This window comes from Telmatherina bonti (assembly GCF_933228915.1).
Source record: "Telmatherina bonti genome assembly, chromosome: 12".
Classification (NCBI taxonomy): Eukaryota; Metazoa; Chordata; class Actinopteri; order Atheriniformes; family Telmatherinidae; genus Telmatherina; species Telmatherina bonti.
Genome location: NC_136610.1, coordinates 30,264,257 through 30,278,931, shown reverse-complemented (window position 1 = coordinate 30,278,931; position 14,675 = coordinate 30,264,257).

Here is a 14,675-nt window from a genome sequence, read left to right as displayed (position 1 = left end):
TTGTTTATCATATGTGGACAGACTGCTGAGGAGGAGGTTTGACTTTAACCGGAAATAAGCATTTCTTGCTGTTGCCTTTCATTATTTTTCCAACAACTTATGCAGCTGACACCCTCTGAGACACAGAGCATTTTTAAATGAATTTTGCACCTTTAATGCTACCAGAAGGGGCCGTACATCCAGTTCTCCTCATTACAGTGGAAGTTACTGGTGACTGGATGCAAACTGGAATGTATGGAGACACCATGTAACACTCAGACAGCAAATGACTTTATTAACAGCTGATGAATCATTGATTAGGAATAGATTTATCATTTGTTTGTGTTTTCCATCACAAAGCACATTCAGTTGTTCTGTGATGGACAGGCCACCTGTCCAGGTGTACCCTGCCTCTCACCCGGTGATTTCTTGGATAGGCTCCAGCTTCCAGCAACCTTAAATTGGAACAAGTTAATATAATGGATGGGTGGATGGATGGATGGATGGATGGATGGATGGATGGCTTGATGGGTAGATTGCTGGATGGATGGAAGGACATTAGGTTGTTTAAATTCCTCCTAAAATTGACATGCTCTTTTGTTTTGTTTTTTAAAGTGGGGTGAAAATAATTACAGTCAAAAATGTGTTCAATTAATGAACTACTTAACCTCCTGGTATTTCCCATGGAGAAGTTATTAAGTTTAAAATCCAAGAATGACGAACACTTTGCAACTGACCTGTGAAATCCATGCACCCTACAAAACATGAACGTTTTATGAGCTTTGCATTTTTCATTCAGTCCAATTGGTTTGTTCATTATTTATTTATTTAGAGGAGATTTACTCATTAATAAACTCACATTTTCACAGCCTATAGGAATATCCTTTGTTATTCTTAAAAGATTATAATTGACAAGTATAAAACTGTGTTTAATTACATGTTTCATACTGCCACAGTTATTTAAACCAACTGAATAGTTTAGGTTTAATGTTATTAGTTTATACTGATTTATGATATAACTGAGCAATTTATACTTATGAATATAACTCCAAAAAATCCAAAAAAAACCCAAAAAAATAAAAACAGCAAATCCAAAAAGTATTGAGTGTCAGTTTCATTTTCAGAAGAGTTTTGTGTATTAGTTGTTTCTTTTTGCTTTGTCAAATGTTGTTTTGCACCTCACATCAACCGTACTTAATATTTTATTTAAACCATATTGCAAAAAGTCAACTCATGCACTTGCTATGATGTCAAAAATGTTTCTTTTTTCTCTTTTGCCTGAGAGGGCCCTGCAGTGCTAATGGAGCACTTATGTGAAACTCTGAGGAGCAGACGTCTGTGCATCAACGTCTACACAGGTAAAAGGTTGACGTTGATACATCAGAGGTAAATAGGTCACGCCTGCTCCAGAGGAGACGAAGCAGCACACAAAAAGGGAATGCGGGGAACAGCGGTTGCGGGGGGGGGGGTATGCATCGGGGAGATGCAGAGCCTCATCTGCATAGCCGTACCTTAAGTTTTGTTGTTATTGTTGTTGCGAGTCACAGAGGAGCGACAGAGGTGATGATGTCACTGAGACTGCCTGGCATGTAGGGCAGCAGCTGCCTCATTTCTGAACCGTTCCACGTTTTTGCGTCGTGAAGGAGATGTCATCTGAGCAGAAACCTATCTGACAGCTGAGAGTGAAATGAGGTGAAAAATCAAAGTCACATTCTATTTGGGAATGTCTCTGTGGTGCCTATCTGCAGACTGAGATCACCAACAGTCGCTCTGTCTCGCTCTTTCCCCCTGCTCTCCTCCTGCCCTTTCTGCCTCTTTCACCAGATCACTCCTTGCTGTTTTTAAAAATGATGCTGCACTGACAAAAGTCTAGTACACTTACATTGATCTGCCTATATTCTACCTTTCTTCTTCATTTATGTGCTGAATATGCATGGGTTGCTTCTTTGTTAAAGAGCTGCAGGAAACTGCACAGGAAAAGATTTCCTTCTCCTTAGGTTTAATAGATATTAATTTCCATATTTAAAACAAGCTGTGATCTATGTCTTTATTTAAATAACATTAATAGTTAAAGAAGCCTTGTAGCTCAAGCTTGTTTACTTTCAACATGACTTTACCCTGGAGAAGCATCCATGTAAACACTTTATAGCTCTACCTAACAACCGGCAGAAGAGTAACCCCTTATTGGGTGGGGAACTCGGAGGATGGATTGCTCCTTTCACAGTCTGTCTATTAGTTTTCATTAGGCGGTCCAGGGAAACCTGGAGATTTATAGGGAACATTTGCTTTAAATTCAGCCCTTCAGGGTTTCACCTGATTGCTGCATGGGACAGACAATGATCAGCTACCATCCGTCTCAACAGTCTGCTTCCATTTCCATAAATTCTCCCCATCTATGTGAGAACAGGAGCCTGTCATAGTCTACAATGTCATAGCGAACACATCCACCCCAGCTGGACTTCCAGTGGTTTCAATCCCTGGCTTATTCTACCAGGGTTTAGAGTGGATCACTGCTGACAGATCCACACCTCGAGTTGTTCATGTCTGAAGACGTGTCAATCACCACGGCTCGGGGACGCTTGCTTATAAAACAATTTTTTTTTTTTTTTCCCTCTCTCCTTCCTTTAGTGGAGCCAATATTCGGCAAATTTTCCGTTGCTAGCCATTGATTTGCTAGATGACCCAGCAAAGCTGGCAGGTCAATCAAAGATGTTTGTCACGAAGAGAAAAGTGTGATTTTCTCAGAATGGAAATAATCAGGCCATTCAATGCTTTTGTGGGAACATATTAGGCACTATTTCAGCCACCACCGACAAGGATTGTCTATTATTCACTTTCAAAAAGTAGGAGGAAAAAGAGTCTAGAAACTTTCAAAATCATTTGATGAGATTTTTTTTTAAACCTATTTCAAGTACTTGTTTTCTCACATTGAGCAATAATTCACTTATTGTTATTCCAAACTTCACCCAGAAAGGGTGTGATCACTGCAAAGCAATGTCATACAGCGTGTGCAATGATTAATCTGAACTGGCACAGTGATATAGGATTTCCTCCCCACAGCGGGATCAATAGCTTCTTCCTCAGCTTGGAAAAGTCTAAGATTTCATTAACCCATTTAGAAAGAATTGGCCGTCTTTTGTGAGTTATTATGAAAGGGTAAGAAGGCCAAACGCATTCTTTAGCCAAGATGACGTCCTCTTACGTTTAGCATTTCTTTTTCTAATTCTGCTAGCCCGGGGAATAGTAATGATGACTATGATTTATATGCATTTCAGTTGACGGCAGATAAATCCCCGTGTTTAACAGATCAATAATGTTGCGATCCATCAATTGTATTTCACGATTCCTGTCAGGGTCACTCCTCTACTTTAAACAATATCTTGCATTCACTTTGCTGGCCATGAATAAATGTTTTGCTAAGAAACTCCACACCTCCCATGTGGTCGGCGGCCATGTTCCTTCAGATTGCACCCCCAACCCCGATGTTTTATTCATTATTCTTCCGTCCAGGGAGCCGAACTTAAAAGCAGCAGACCTGATTCCTCTGATGTTTTGATGAGATCACTCACACTCCGAAGCATGTTTTCCACCTCTCCGTCTACTGTTTCATTCAGCCCTGATGACTGAGCTCCATCTGTTTCCACAACATTAGGCTACAACACATTAGAATTAGAGGGGTCTATTCGTTCGAGCCCAGCAGCCTGGAGCGGCTGTGAAAGAAGCAGGCAGCAGCCATCATGGCGTGTGTCCGTATGGCCCTGTCTGTGAGTCATTCCACCAAGTGAGCCGCTCCTTACTGCCCGTTCTCATGGTGAGCTGCTCTCCTTCTCTGTCTTATTGTTGCTCCCGTGGAGCCGAACCGCCTGCTGTTACCAGGCCTGAGGGACAGCCTGCTTCATATGCAGAAAAAAGAAAAGAGAAAAAAAAAGAGGAGAGGAGAGTGAAAATCAATTCCTCATTAAACTAATTTGTAAAGGCTGCATCAAAAGGTGTTCAACATTTGCTTTGGCACAGCTGTCAGTTTGGTGCGACCTTGAGAACGTGATGCATTCCCTGACAAATGGCGTGCATGCCTGTTAAGGATGAAGGTGTTACTTTTGTCTCACTCTTGATTGATAGTTGGGTCATTGCTCCCTTCAATTTCTAACAGGGAGAAACAACAGAGCAGCGACATACAAATCAGAAGGCAAATCAATACGAGGGTGTGTGTCCATGTGCGGATGCACGATTGAGTAAAGCTTAAAAGTTGATATTTTGACGTTTGAGTGAAGTATCAGAAAAGAAATAGGTAGTTGGAGAAAGAAACAACCAGGTGAAGTGTTGAAAAAAAAAAACTGAAGCCTCGTCACAGGCCAGAGGAGGGAATGTCATCCTTTCCATGTCCTCTCTTGGCAGAAGAGTGGAATTACCCATCCTTATGTGCTCATACATCTTTTCTTTTACAGATGACCAGCTTTCCCCTTTAGAATTGACACCCACAATTTATACTCATTTCACATCTCTCCACAGGCCGCACAAGGGCTCCTTGCTGAGATGTACCTGCCACGGGTATCAATAGAGTGAGTCGTCATGGGCTAGCTAAAGCAGCTCACTCCCACTGTGGTAATCCTTCAGAGGCGTCCCGTGGCCTGAGAGAAATGTCAAAGCGCTGCTGCGAGGCTCAGTCTATCCTTGCATACAGATATGAAGATAGATCTTATTTAAGCTTGATTTAATTTGGGCTGCTTGGCACTGGTGAGGGGAAATGTTTTGAGTACAACAGAGGGTGGAGGGTGGGGCTGAAAAAAAACAGTCTGTCTTTATTTTGAGAAACTGGCTGTGATACAGCACAGGCCAGATGCACCACAAACAGAACTGACAGAAGTAGTGGTCACAGATATTTCTCTGCTCAGATTACCACCTGCACGGCCATATGAATATTTAGCGAATGCTGTGAGACGTCTGCTGCAACGCCACATCCACAAACAACCATGTTCTTCCATATTGTGTATAGGAATGCTGACTGTGTTTGAAAGCGTAGCATTGATAATTCATTACGCTCGGCAGGGGAATGGCTCAAAATTTGTAAATAAAACTTTGAGAAATATCTAGTCTCAACAGATCTTTGGTTTGCTTTTTACATTCCTTTCAGCTCACGTTTCACTGGAAAAAAATAAACTGGGTTCACATTAAGGTTGTTTTTTAAAGAATATATTTCAAAGGTACAGCTTGCAAAATAAAAACAATCACAAAATGATCAATATCAGTAAAAGAATATACAATACTCATGGTAAATATGTATTGTTACATCATAAAAAACAATTTTCTCTGATTATGAGAGTTTAGAAGCACTTAATCCTCAAGAAAACCTTCACATTTGGTCCAAGATCTTGGCCGGTTCTGATTTTGGGTCTAAATTATCTCGAAATGAAAAGCTTTACTGGTTCACTGGTTGGTTTTTCGCAAAGTAGAAAACCTGGTTGACTAAGATGACCCAATTGTTTATTTTTTCTACTATTTCTAACTAAACAGGGAGTTGTTCCACAGAAATGTCCATATTGTTTAATTCTGCTTACCAATTACATGACATGACACCGTGAGGTGGTGGATTGCTTCTTGATTGCTTCGTTGGACAAACTGACATGAAAAGATATCCTGAAAGTTTTCATATGACGTTAATTTCCAGTCCTGTCCTCTGAAGTTGGTATTTTGTCACTGAAGCATCCATTTTGCACTCAGACCAATATATGAGGATGAAGAAGCTGCCCAGAGATTGTATTTTTCATTTATAGTCTGTAATTCTGTCTTCTTGTCAATCATGTTGAAGGGCAGATAGTCAATGAAGGAAGGAGGAAACCTAACGATGGCTGAACTCTTCGGCAGGCAAACATTGGAGGACATACAGGATTATAAGAATGGCATCTCTTTGGAAACTTCCTCTTCATTCCCCGTCCTAAAATGAATCTCCTACCCTGGTCAGGTGCTCTGACATCTCGTTGCAGAAATGAAAAAGGCTGAGAAACAAAAGCAGCAGGGGACTAAATCTGAACTGGAAACATGTGGCCAGAGGCACTTCACAGCAATTCACTGTTTTAACTTAAATCTGCAAACTTTAAATCAAATAATTCACAGGAATAAATTGGGAAAACAAGAATAGAGGTCTTTGATAGTGGTGCATTTAAAAATTAGTCCAACTTACATTCTTTTAAGTGATTATGATCTGAAATTAAAATACTTTTAAAAAGGTTGGCTCTGTGTGGTCTGTAAAAATAGAAATAAACAAGAAGGATCATAAAAGACCAACTGCAAGGATTTCTAGCAGTATTAACACAATAAAAAGCAAGTAAAGCAATGCCAATAATCACCACCATGTTCTCTCCCCTCTAAAACATACTTATACTTTCCACAAGTGAACCAGTGAAAATCGAACCACTAAACCAGCTCCCCCACACAGTGGCCAGGTAATCTCAAAGCAAGTCTATAAAAATTCAGCCAGAGACAACACAATAGCACAGGACAATTTTTTGTCTCTTCAGTTACATGAATACATGGGGGGAAAGTAAGTCAAAGAAAAAAAGTGTGTATTTTATTTATGAAAAACACAACAGCAGGCTAACCTCCTCTTTTGTTTATACAACTTACCATTCTTCTGCTCCTCTTTCCAGGAAAATCCCCACAAATGCAGAAGATTAAACCTTTTAGCAAGATTAAAAAACAAACAAAGGAAAAAAAAACACACCACGCGTTGCTGGTTGCAGCTCAGATAGGCATCACACATGAGATACCCTGTCATCACACCACACCCTTTTCAATACCAGCAAATACACAATATCGCTGTAGTAGCCCACGTTGTTCTTTCAAAAAAGAAAGTGACACTAGTGGCTAAAACTAAATAAGTTGACCTGGCAGTAAAAACTAACAGGGTCGGCTAGATATAGAAGTCAACAATCTATAAGTAGCTGCTCTATAAAGACTTATCAAAGTTAGCAGTTTTACCCTTCATCTGTGCTAAAAAATTGAAGATTCATAATCCATTCATGAAGAGAGGTGTTAGATATTTTTGGTTTCACATTTTATGTTTGACCCACTTTATTACCATTTGCTTCATGCTGTAATGAAGTTGTAAAAATTTGGTAAATGGACTTGTATTTCTATAGCGTTTTTCTGGTCATGTTGACCACTCAAAGCACTTTACACAACATGTCATCCATTAACACGCTCATATGAAGGACGATCTTGCCCAACACACTCAAAAATAGAGGTACCAACTTGTACCTAAAAAGGTACAAATGCTTGTCGCTGGGGGTGTACTCTTTTGAGAGACATTTCTGTACCCTTCAGTTCTGGTCTATTTTTGTACCTTATCAAGTTGAACCTCACCTTATCAAGTTATGTTTTTTATGTTTTCACAGGATTAGGCTTGGTCCATTCCACCTAGCAATATTATCTTATCTTTAATCTAGAAATAATCTTCAAAAACTCAAATTACTGACCAGCCATACACTTAGTTTGCAGCATCTGACCTTCATTGTCTGGTGTAGTAAATGACTGTTAAGTAGTACTACTGTCATCACTCAACTCTGCTCTAGTTTGTAACATTACAGCCATTAACATTACATTTTTCAATGCTGCAGGTACCCTTATGGTCAAAATGGTACAAATTTGTACTTTATGTCACTTTGAACCCTTTTTCGTACTCTGAAGGTGTGCTTCTGGTCTCTTAAAGACCAGTATTGTACTTTTGAGAGAACATTTCTTTAAAATGTACCTATTGGTACAGAAATGTCCGTATCTTGTACCTCTATTTTTGAGAGTGAAGGACACGAAGGCATGTAGTCAGGGGAAGCCTGGAATCCATCCTCCAAATTTCTGGTTGAAAGACAACTACTCTTCCCCCAGATCTACAGCCGCCCTTAACATTTTTTACTCACTCACTGGTTATTTATTCGCCCTGCGATGGACTGGCGACCTGTCCAGGGTGTACCCTGCCTGTCGCCCAAAGCCAGCTGGGATAGGCTCCAGCTTCCCCGCGACCCTGAATTGGATTAAGCGGTTCAGAAAATGAATGAATGAATGAATGAATGAATGGTTATTTATTCCAACAAAAACCCAGAAGTAAAAATTTGACTAAAGTTTTGAAGCAATGTTCTATCATTTCAGTCTGTTGGACCAGTAAAAGAAAAAAAAATGTGGTGTCCAGTAGATGCACTTATGAATTGCTAATATTTTTGCATACTTCAAATGCATCAACAAGGGAAGTTGCATAAAGTCTGCTCGTAAAACACAACTGCATCACTACTCTTCATACTGTTAAAGATAATACTGTAAGTTTTAAGTTCACAAAACCAGATAGATAAAAGAGAGAGATAAAGAGAAAAAGAAAGAAGCTCAGTGTATCAGGAAATGTCCCTCAGCAGTCTAAACCTATAGCAGCATAACTAAGGGATAACCATCCCTAGCTATAGGACTTATCAAAAAGATAAGTCTTCAGCCTAGTCTTAAAGGTGGGGAGGGTGTCTGCTTCCCTAACACTAACTGGGAGCTTATTCCATAAGAGAGGGGCCTGATAACCAAAGGCTCTGCCTCCTGCTCGGCTCTTTGAGACTCTAGGAACCACAAGTAAACCTGCAGTCTGCGAACAAAGTACTCTGCTTGGTATATAAGGAACAATGAGGTCTTTGATATATAGTGGTGCCTGGTTGTGGAGGGCTTTATATGTAAGGAGAAGGATTTTAAATTCTATTCTAGATTCAACAGGCAGCCAATGAAGAGAGGCTAAAACTGGAGAAATATGATCTCTCATGCTGGTTCTGGTCAGGACTCTGGCTGCAGAATTCTGGATCAGCTGAAGGCTTTTCAGGACATATTTAGGACAGCCCAGTAATAGAGAGTTACAGTAATCTAGTCTCGAAGTAACAAAAGCGTGAACCAGTTTTTCTGCATCACTCTGAGACAGAATGTCCCTAATTTTGGCTATATTACATAAATGAAAGAAGGCTGTTTTAGTAACCTGCTTAATATGTGGGCCAAAGGACAGGTCAGGGTCAAATATTACTCCAAGGTTTCTCACTGTAGCACTGGAAGCTAAAGTAATGCCATCCAGGTTCATTACAAAACCGGAAAATTTAGCTCTGAGTTTTTCAGATCCAACGAGAATTACTTCAGTCTTATCTGAGTTTAAGAGGAGAAAATTTCTAGACATCCAAGTCTTTATGTCTATGAGACAATTTTGTAGCCTATTGGGCTGATTTGTTTCATCTGGTTTAAAGGATAAGTATATTTGAGTATCATCTGCATAACAATGAAAGTTTATTCCATGCTGTCTAATAATTTTGCCTAAAGGGAGCATATATAGCGTGATAACAGCTACAGTTTCAATGTTCCACAAATATCCAACCACAACAAGCAGAAGACTTCCCTTTTCCCAAACTGTGCTACTGGGTCAGGATATGTGGTACGGAATTACGGTGGTCATCATCATATTTATCTAATACAGCGGTTCCATGACTTTTTGAGCCACAACCCCCAAGATAACATACACTGGTGCTTGAGACCCCCACTCCCACACTATGACTAACAATTAATGGTCTAATAAATCAGATGGGTCATCCTGCAGCCATCCTTTGAATGTAAGGTTGAAAAACTGTCAGACTCCTCATGAATAAGGAGAATAAAGTGTGTTTTGGTGGTTTACCACTGTGTCAAGGATCAAAATGCCCAAGGTCAGCTTCGCTTGCTTAGATAATGCCAAGTTTCTATTTTTAATATTGTATGTGTACTAACTTTGTTGCTTCTGCGTTTTAAAAAAACGAAGGTTATAATTTCACAGATTTATGAATTAATGACTTAAATTCAACCGTCCTGATAAAAATTCTAAATTTATTTATTAACGCATACATTGTCTGGCGACCCCCTAAAATGATCTTGCGACTTCCTTTGGGGTCCTGGCCCCCAGTTTGAGAACCATTGATCTAACAAACAGTTTTGTGTTGCGGTCAATAACGACAGGTCCAGTTTTTTATTGGTTAAATATGGTGTTCCACAGGGGTTAGTTTTAGGAACACTTATTCTGCTTTAAATGCTTCATATTGGTCACATTATTCACAGAGTTTCATTCCACTTTTATGCTTATGACACATGATGGTATTCACCTATTAGAGTCACTGGTTCTGGTATGCTAAGTTCACTACATGACTGCCTTCACAGTGATAAAACTGGATTTCTCAGAATTTTCTGCATGTTAAAAAAGCTAAATTGAAGTTGTTTGGTCAGGAAGTTTGGAAGTTGAATTGGTCAGCAAATCACTAGACATTCATCGCAATCCAGGGTGAAAACAGTAAGACTATTGAAAAAAAAACACATATTTGATTTCACAGTACTGTGTTTTGAGGCTCACATCACAAAACTTTTGCATTTGTGTTATTTTTGATTAGGAAATGTTTCTAAATACGATTAATTTTATGTTTTTAAGACAGAAACCATTTTACAGGCAATAATATTGCAACAGCAGGTCTCATGCAACTATATTAATCCACTACCAGATTGTTCAGAAGTCAGCTGCTGGAGTTTAAACTAGAATGAAGAAGAGACAGTAAATTGCTCCTGTTTTAGCCTCTCACCACTAGCTCCCAGAATTGATTAGAATTGATTTTAAGATCTTACTGTTGACTTTTAAAGCCCTTCATGGCCTTTTACCCTGTTATTTATCAGACATTTTATAAGCTTAAGAGCCTGTCAAAAGTTTGAGATCCTCCAATAAGGGGCTTTTAGGCATCTCAGAGACTCAGCTGAAGACCAGAGGTGACATAGCTTTTTGCGGTCAAAGCCCCTAAACTCTGGAATGCTGCCTCAGGAAATTAGGTCAACAGAGTATGTATCATCTTTAAAATCTTCTCTAAAAACACACTTTTACCAGGGAGACCTTCCTGATTTGATCTGATAAACCTGATTATAGGCTATTGTTGATAGGTGTGATATGCTGTTCTCCAAATGGCAAATCACACAAATTATAGTGTTGTGTTGTTTTTAAGTGGTTTTATTTTCAGGATGTTGTGAAAAGCGATCTCTAACATATGATGGTGGAATATGATGGTTCAAGATGGCAAAGGGGGACACTTAGCATTTCAAGATAAAGTAAAAACATGCTATTCCATGCTAATAAAAATCACTCATTTTTAGCCCGTTTCTACTTAATCTTACACACCTAACCACAATATCCATCCATTTATCCATTGATCCATTGTCTGCCTGCTCAATCTAATGCATGGAGAATAGACTATCACATCTTAGCACAATAGATAAAGAATAACATCTTAAAGATATCTGGTTAATTCCTGCTAATCCTAAACTCAAAATCGAACTGCCAGTGTTAAATGTAACAATATTAAGTTATATGTAAAGTTTTTAGAACTTGCATAAGCAAATAACACTTTCAAACAATCAAAATTTGTAGCACATTGCTATATATATTATCTGTATTGATTATATATTATCAGTGTGTCACCAGCAATAGAAAGAGGCACAAATGGAGCTAAAATAAAGTCTGTGTCCTGAATTCTGTTTCATCTAGCCAATGTTAATCTGTTGGGGCACTGATGTAGTAATCAAGAGTGTTTTGGCACCTCTTGTATACCAAATTAAATTATATAAAACAATATATTTTAAGAGTTCACCTAATGTCCAGACATGGTAAAAATTTGGCATGCATAATGGATGTTTTACATATGTATTTATCCTTTTTCCGTGATAAGATACAAAATATCAATGATTTTATTAATCTGCTAAATACTGGCATCCTAATGCATTTCACTGCAGATTCTTCACTGCATTAAAAACTGATACTTTTTTTTACTAAATCAGTCCATTGGAGACCACCAAAGTGCCTCTACATTCACATATCAATGCACCCATATTTTGATCATTAAATATTTATAATATTGAAAATAACCTTCAGTCTGTTTCATGCAAGGCTGTCGAGTACAAAGCGGCATTTGGAGGTGTTGTTTTGTTTCTGAAGTCTTCCACTTCACTGCTCTAATCCATACCGACAGAAGAGGCTGTGCAGGAAGGCAGCACATCAGGAGTTCAGCTTTTTCTAGCCTGTACTCTGCTAGGAGAGAGAGGCTCCTTTTGTATGAATGTATTTCACATTGAAAAACTTATCTCTTTTTTTCTTTCGTTATGAAATCAAGTATATTAATATTGCATACAAAAACCTGCTTATTTTATCTGATTTTTTTTCAGTCCATCTCAGTTCTTTTGCATGATCTAGACCTGAATTGTGTATTTTTTATGTAGTTTGGCAAAACGTGCCTGTTTTTGTGATAACACTAAGCTCCATTTTCAAAGTAACCCTTTGCACCAAATTCTGTGTCATTTTTAGGGTCCATTTGTCTCCATGGTGATTAAAAAAAAGAAGATTGAACTTTCTAACAAGTAGTAAATGTGAAAGTGTTCCTTTGGACCTAAACTGGCATCAAGGTTTAGAAAAATGAAAAATTTCCCAAAAGCCTTCCTGAAATAAGGTTATTTAGAACCTATGTAGAGACTGTCTGGAAAAGATAAGCCAACTATCAAGTTTTCCATTGATTTGTGGACTAACCTTAATCATGTAAATATGCCAGAAGTGACGGCATTCAGAAAAGAGAGATAGGATGGACTAGAAATAAAAAAATGTAAAAATAAAAAAAAAACACATGCTGGTTTGGTTAACATTGTGCACGTCTGACTTCATCCAGTGTGATAACTTAGATGCTTCTTGCCCCTTCATCTCCGGTCATCACTGGACTTTAACGTAGCTCCCAGAGCCAGCGCTTACAGTTTATTCTTGACAGGAAGTTCCACCACACACTTTCACACTTCTGCAAGATACACATCAACTCCCATGACATGTGCAAGATACAAATCACAACAGAGTCTTAAATCCCATATTAGCTTTACTTTTCAGATTGTAAGCTTACATTTTATATTGTTTATAAAACAAGTGTAAATGTACAAGAAAATTATTGTTGATAGGCAATGAAAACATCATGGCCATGTACAAGACACATTAGGTCAAAGTGATAAGATAAGATAAGATAAGATAAGATAAGATAAGATAAGATAAGATAAGATAAGTCATCTGTTTACATGGAAAATTACATTGCAAAACTGTATTAATAATAAAAACAAGACCCAACATTAAAGATAAAATACTTAAGGAAAATAATTTTTTACAGATGTATGAACAATGACGTAAAAAAAATCATACATATTTTAGGTTGAATAAGGTAAAATAAGAGAAAACGTCTTTAAAGTTTGGTTAAATTATGTAACTATTTCACAAATTTCCACCAAAGTTCTTTGTTAAATAGCTACAAACTGCAGGTTGCCTTTTTAACACAAATACAATAACACAAATATGATGACACTCAACATTTTCGAGGCCTTTTTTTATTGACTTTTTTTTTTTTTCACATTTACCATGCTCTGTTTTAACTACAGATACAGAAGAGTGAGCAGAGAAACATGAAATCATTTTTAGACAAATGAAGTAACCCCATGGGCTGATCCATATGATGCAATTACAGATGGGCAGATGAACTATTGGCCTTGCTGAGTGTATCTGAGATTAGAATGAGCATTTTCTGTGAGGGTAACATAGTCCAGTACATTTCTAGTAAAAGCCCTATTTGTTTCACATAGAGGCCATTGTTTTAGTGTTAAAAGGATCCAGCTGGCAAGCTCTGCCATATTTCTCTTCTTGGAAAGGATCACAGGTACCTGTAAGCAAACCCTTCCCCAAACAGATTATTAAATTATTCAATTGTATCCCTATTGTCTTTAACTAAGACTGTTTCTTATATCCATACTTTGGAGTAAATAGATCAGTAGAAAAATAAAACCATGCTTATGTGAAAAGAAATGTGAATGTGTTCTCACTTCTTTGCCAACACACACACACACACACACTGAGATATTTGTAGTGCTTGTAGACCTGTTGTCTGGGAGACCATTCCTTGTTTAGATGGGTTGTCAAGGAAACAAAGATGGAAGAAAAATCTGTTCGTTGAAATTCTTTGAAAATCCATCTGCTAGGCTGGAACACGGAGAAACTAAAGCCAAGTCTAGTTGGATAAGTGCTTCTAATAAAATACACCTTCCAAAGGGAAAGATGTTTTATTGATTTTGCTACAGTGTTATTAATATAAAAATGGAGCCTGGTCATTGTAAATAAGGCCTGGTGAATTCCTTTTATTACAGTCCAGCTGAACCTTTTTTTTCCTATTGAGCTGAAAATTGTGTGAGACAAAAGTCCGCCGTATAAGTCAGTCAACCTTCTGCAGAGTAATTACCGTCTAACTGGCCACCCGTCTCTTTAATTCTGAATAACAAGATGTCCAAATGCTTATAATCACCTATGATTACTAGTGAAAAGGTTAAACTAATTCAATCATTCAGCCTAATTTGCCACAAAATCCAGGAAAATACTGCAAAAAAAAACCATGGGGTTTGCTAAGCTTGCTGGTTAGGGATTCTGAATGATCAGATCGTTGTTTTGGAAAAATAATAACGTGTTCTGCATAAGGAGCAACAGCATAATTTCAATGCACTTACCCAAGAGAACAGCAGCAGCAGCTGGACATCCAAAGCAGCAGACATGCTGCATATTGTGCAGGTGATTAAAAAACCCCTGTGTGGCCTAAATATCCTCCCACAGCATGGTCTCCTCCCTTTTT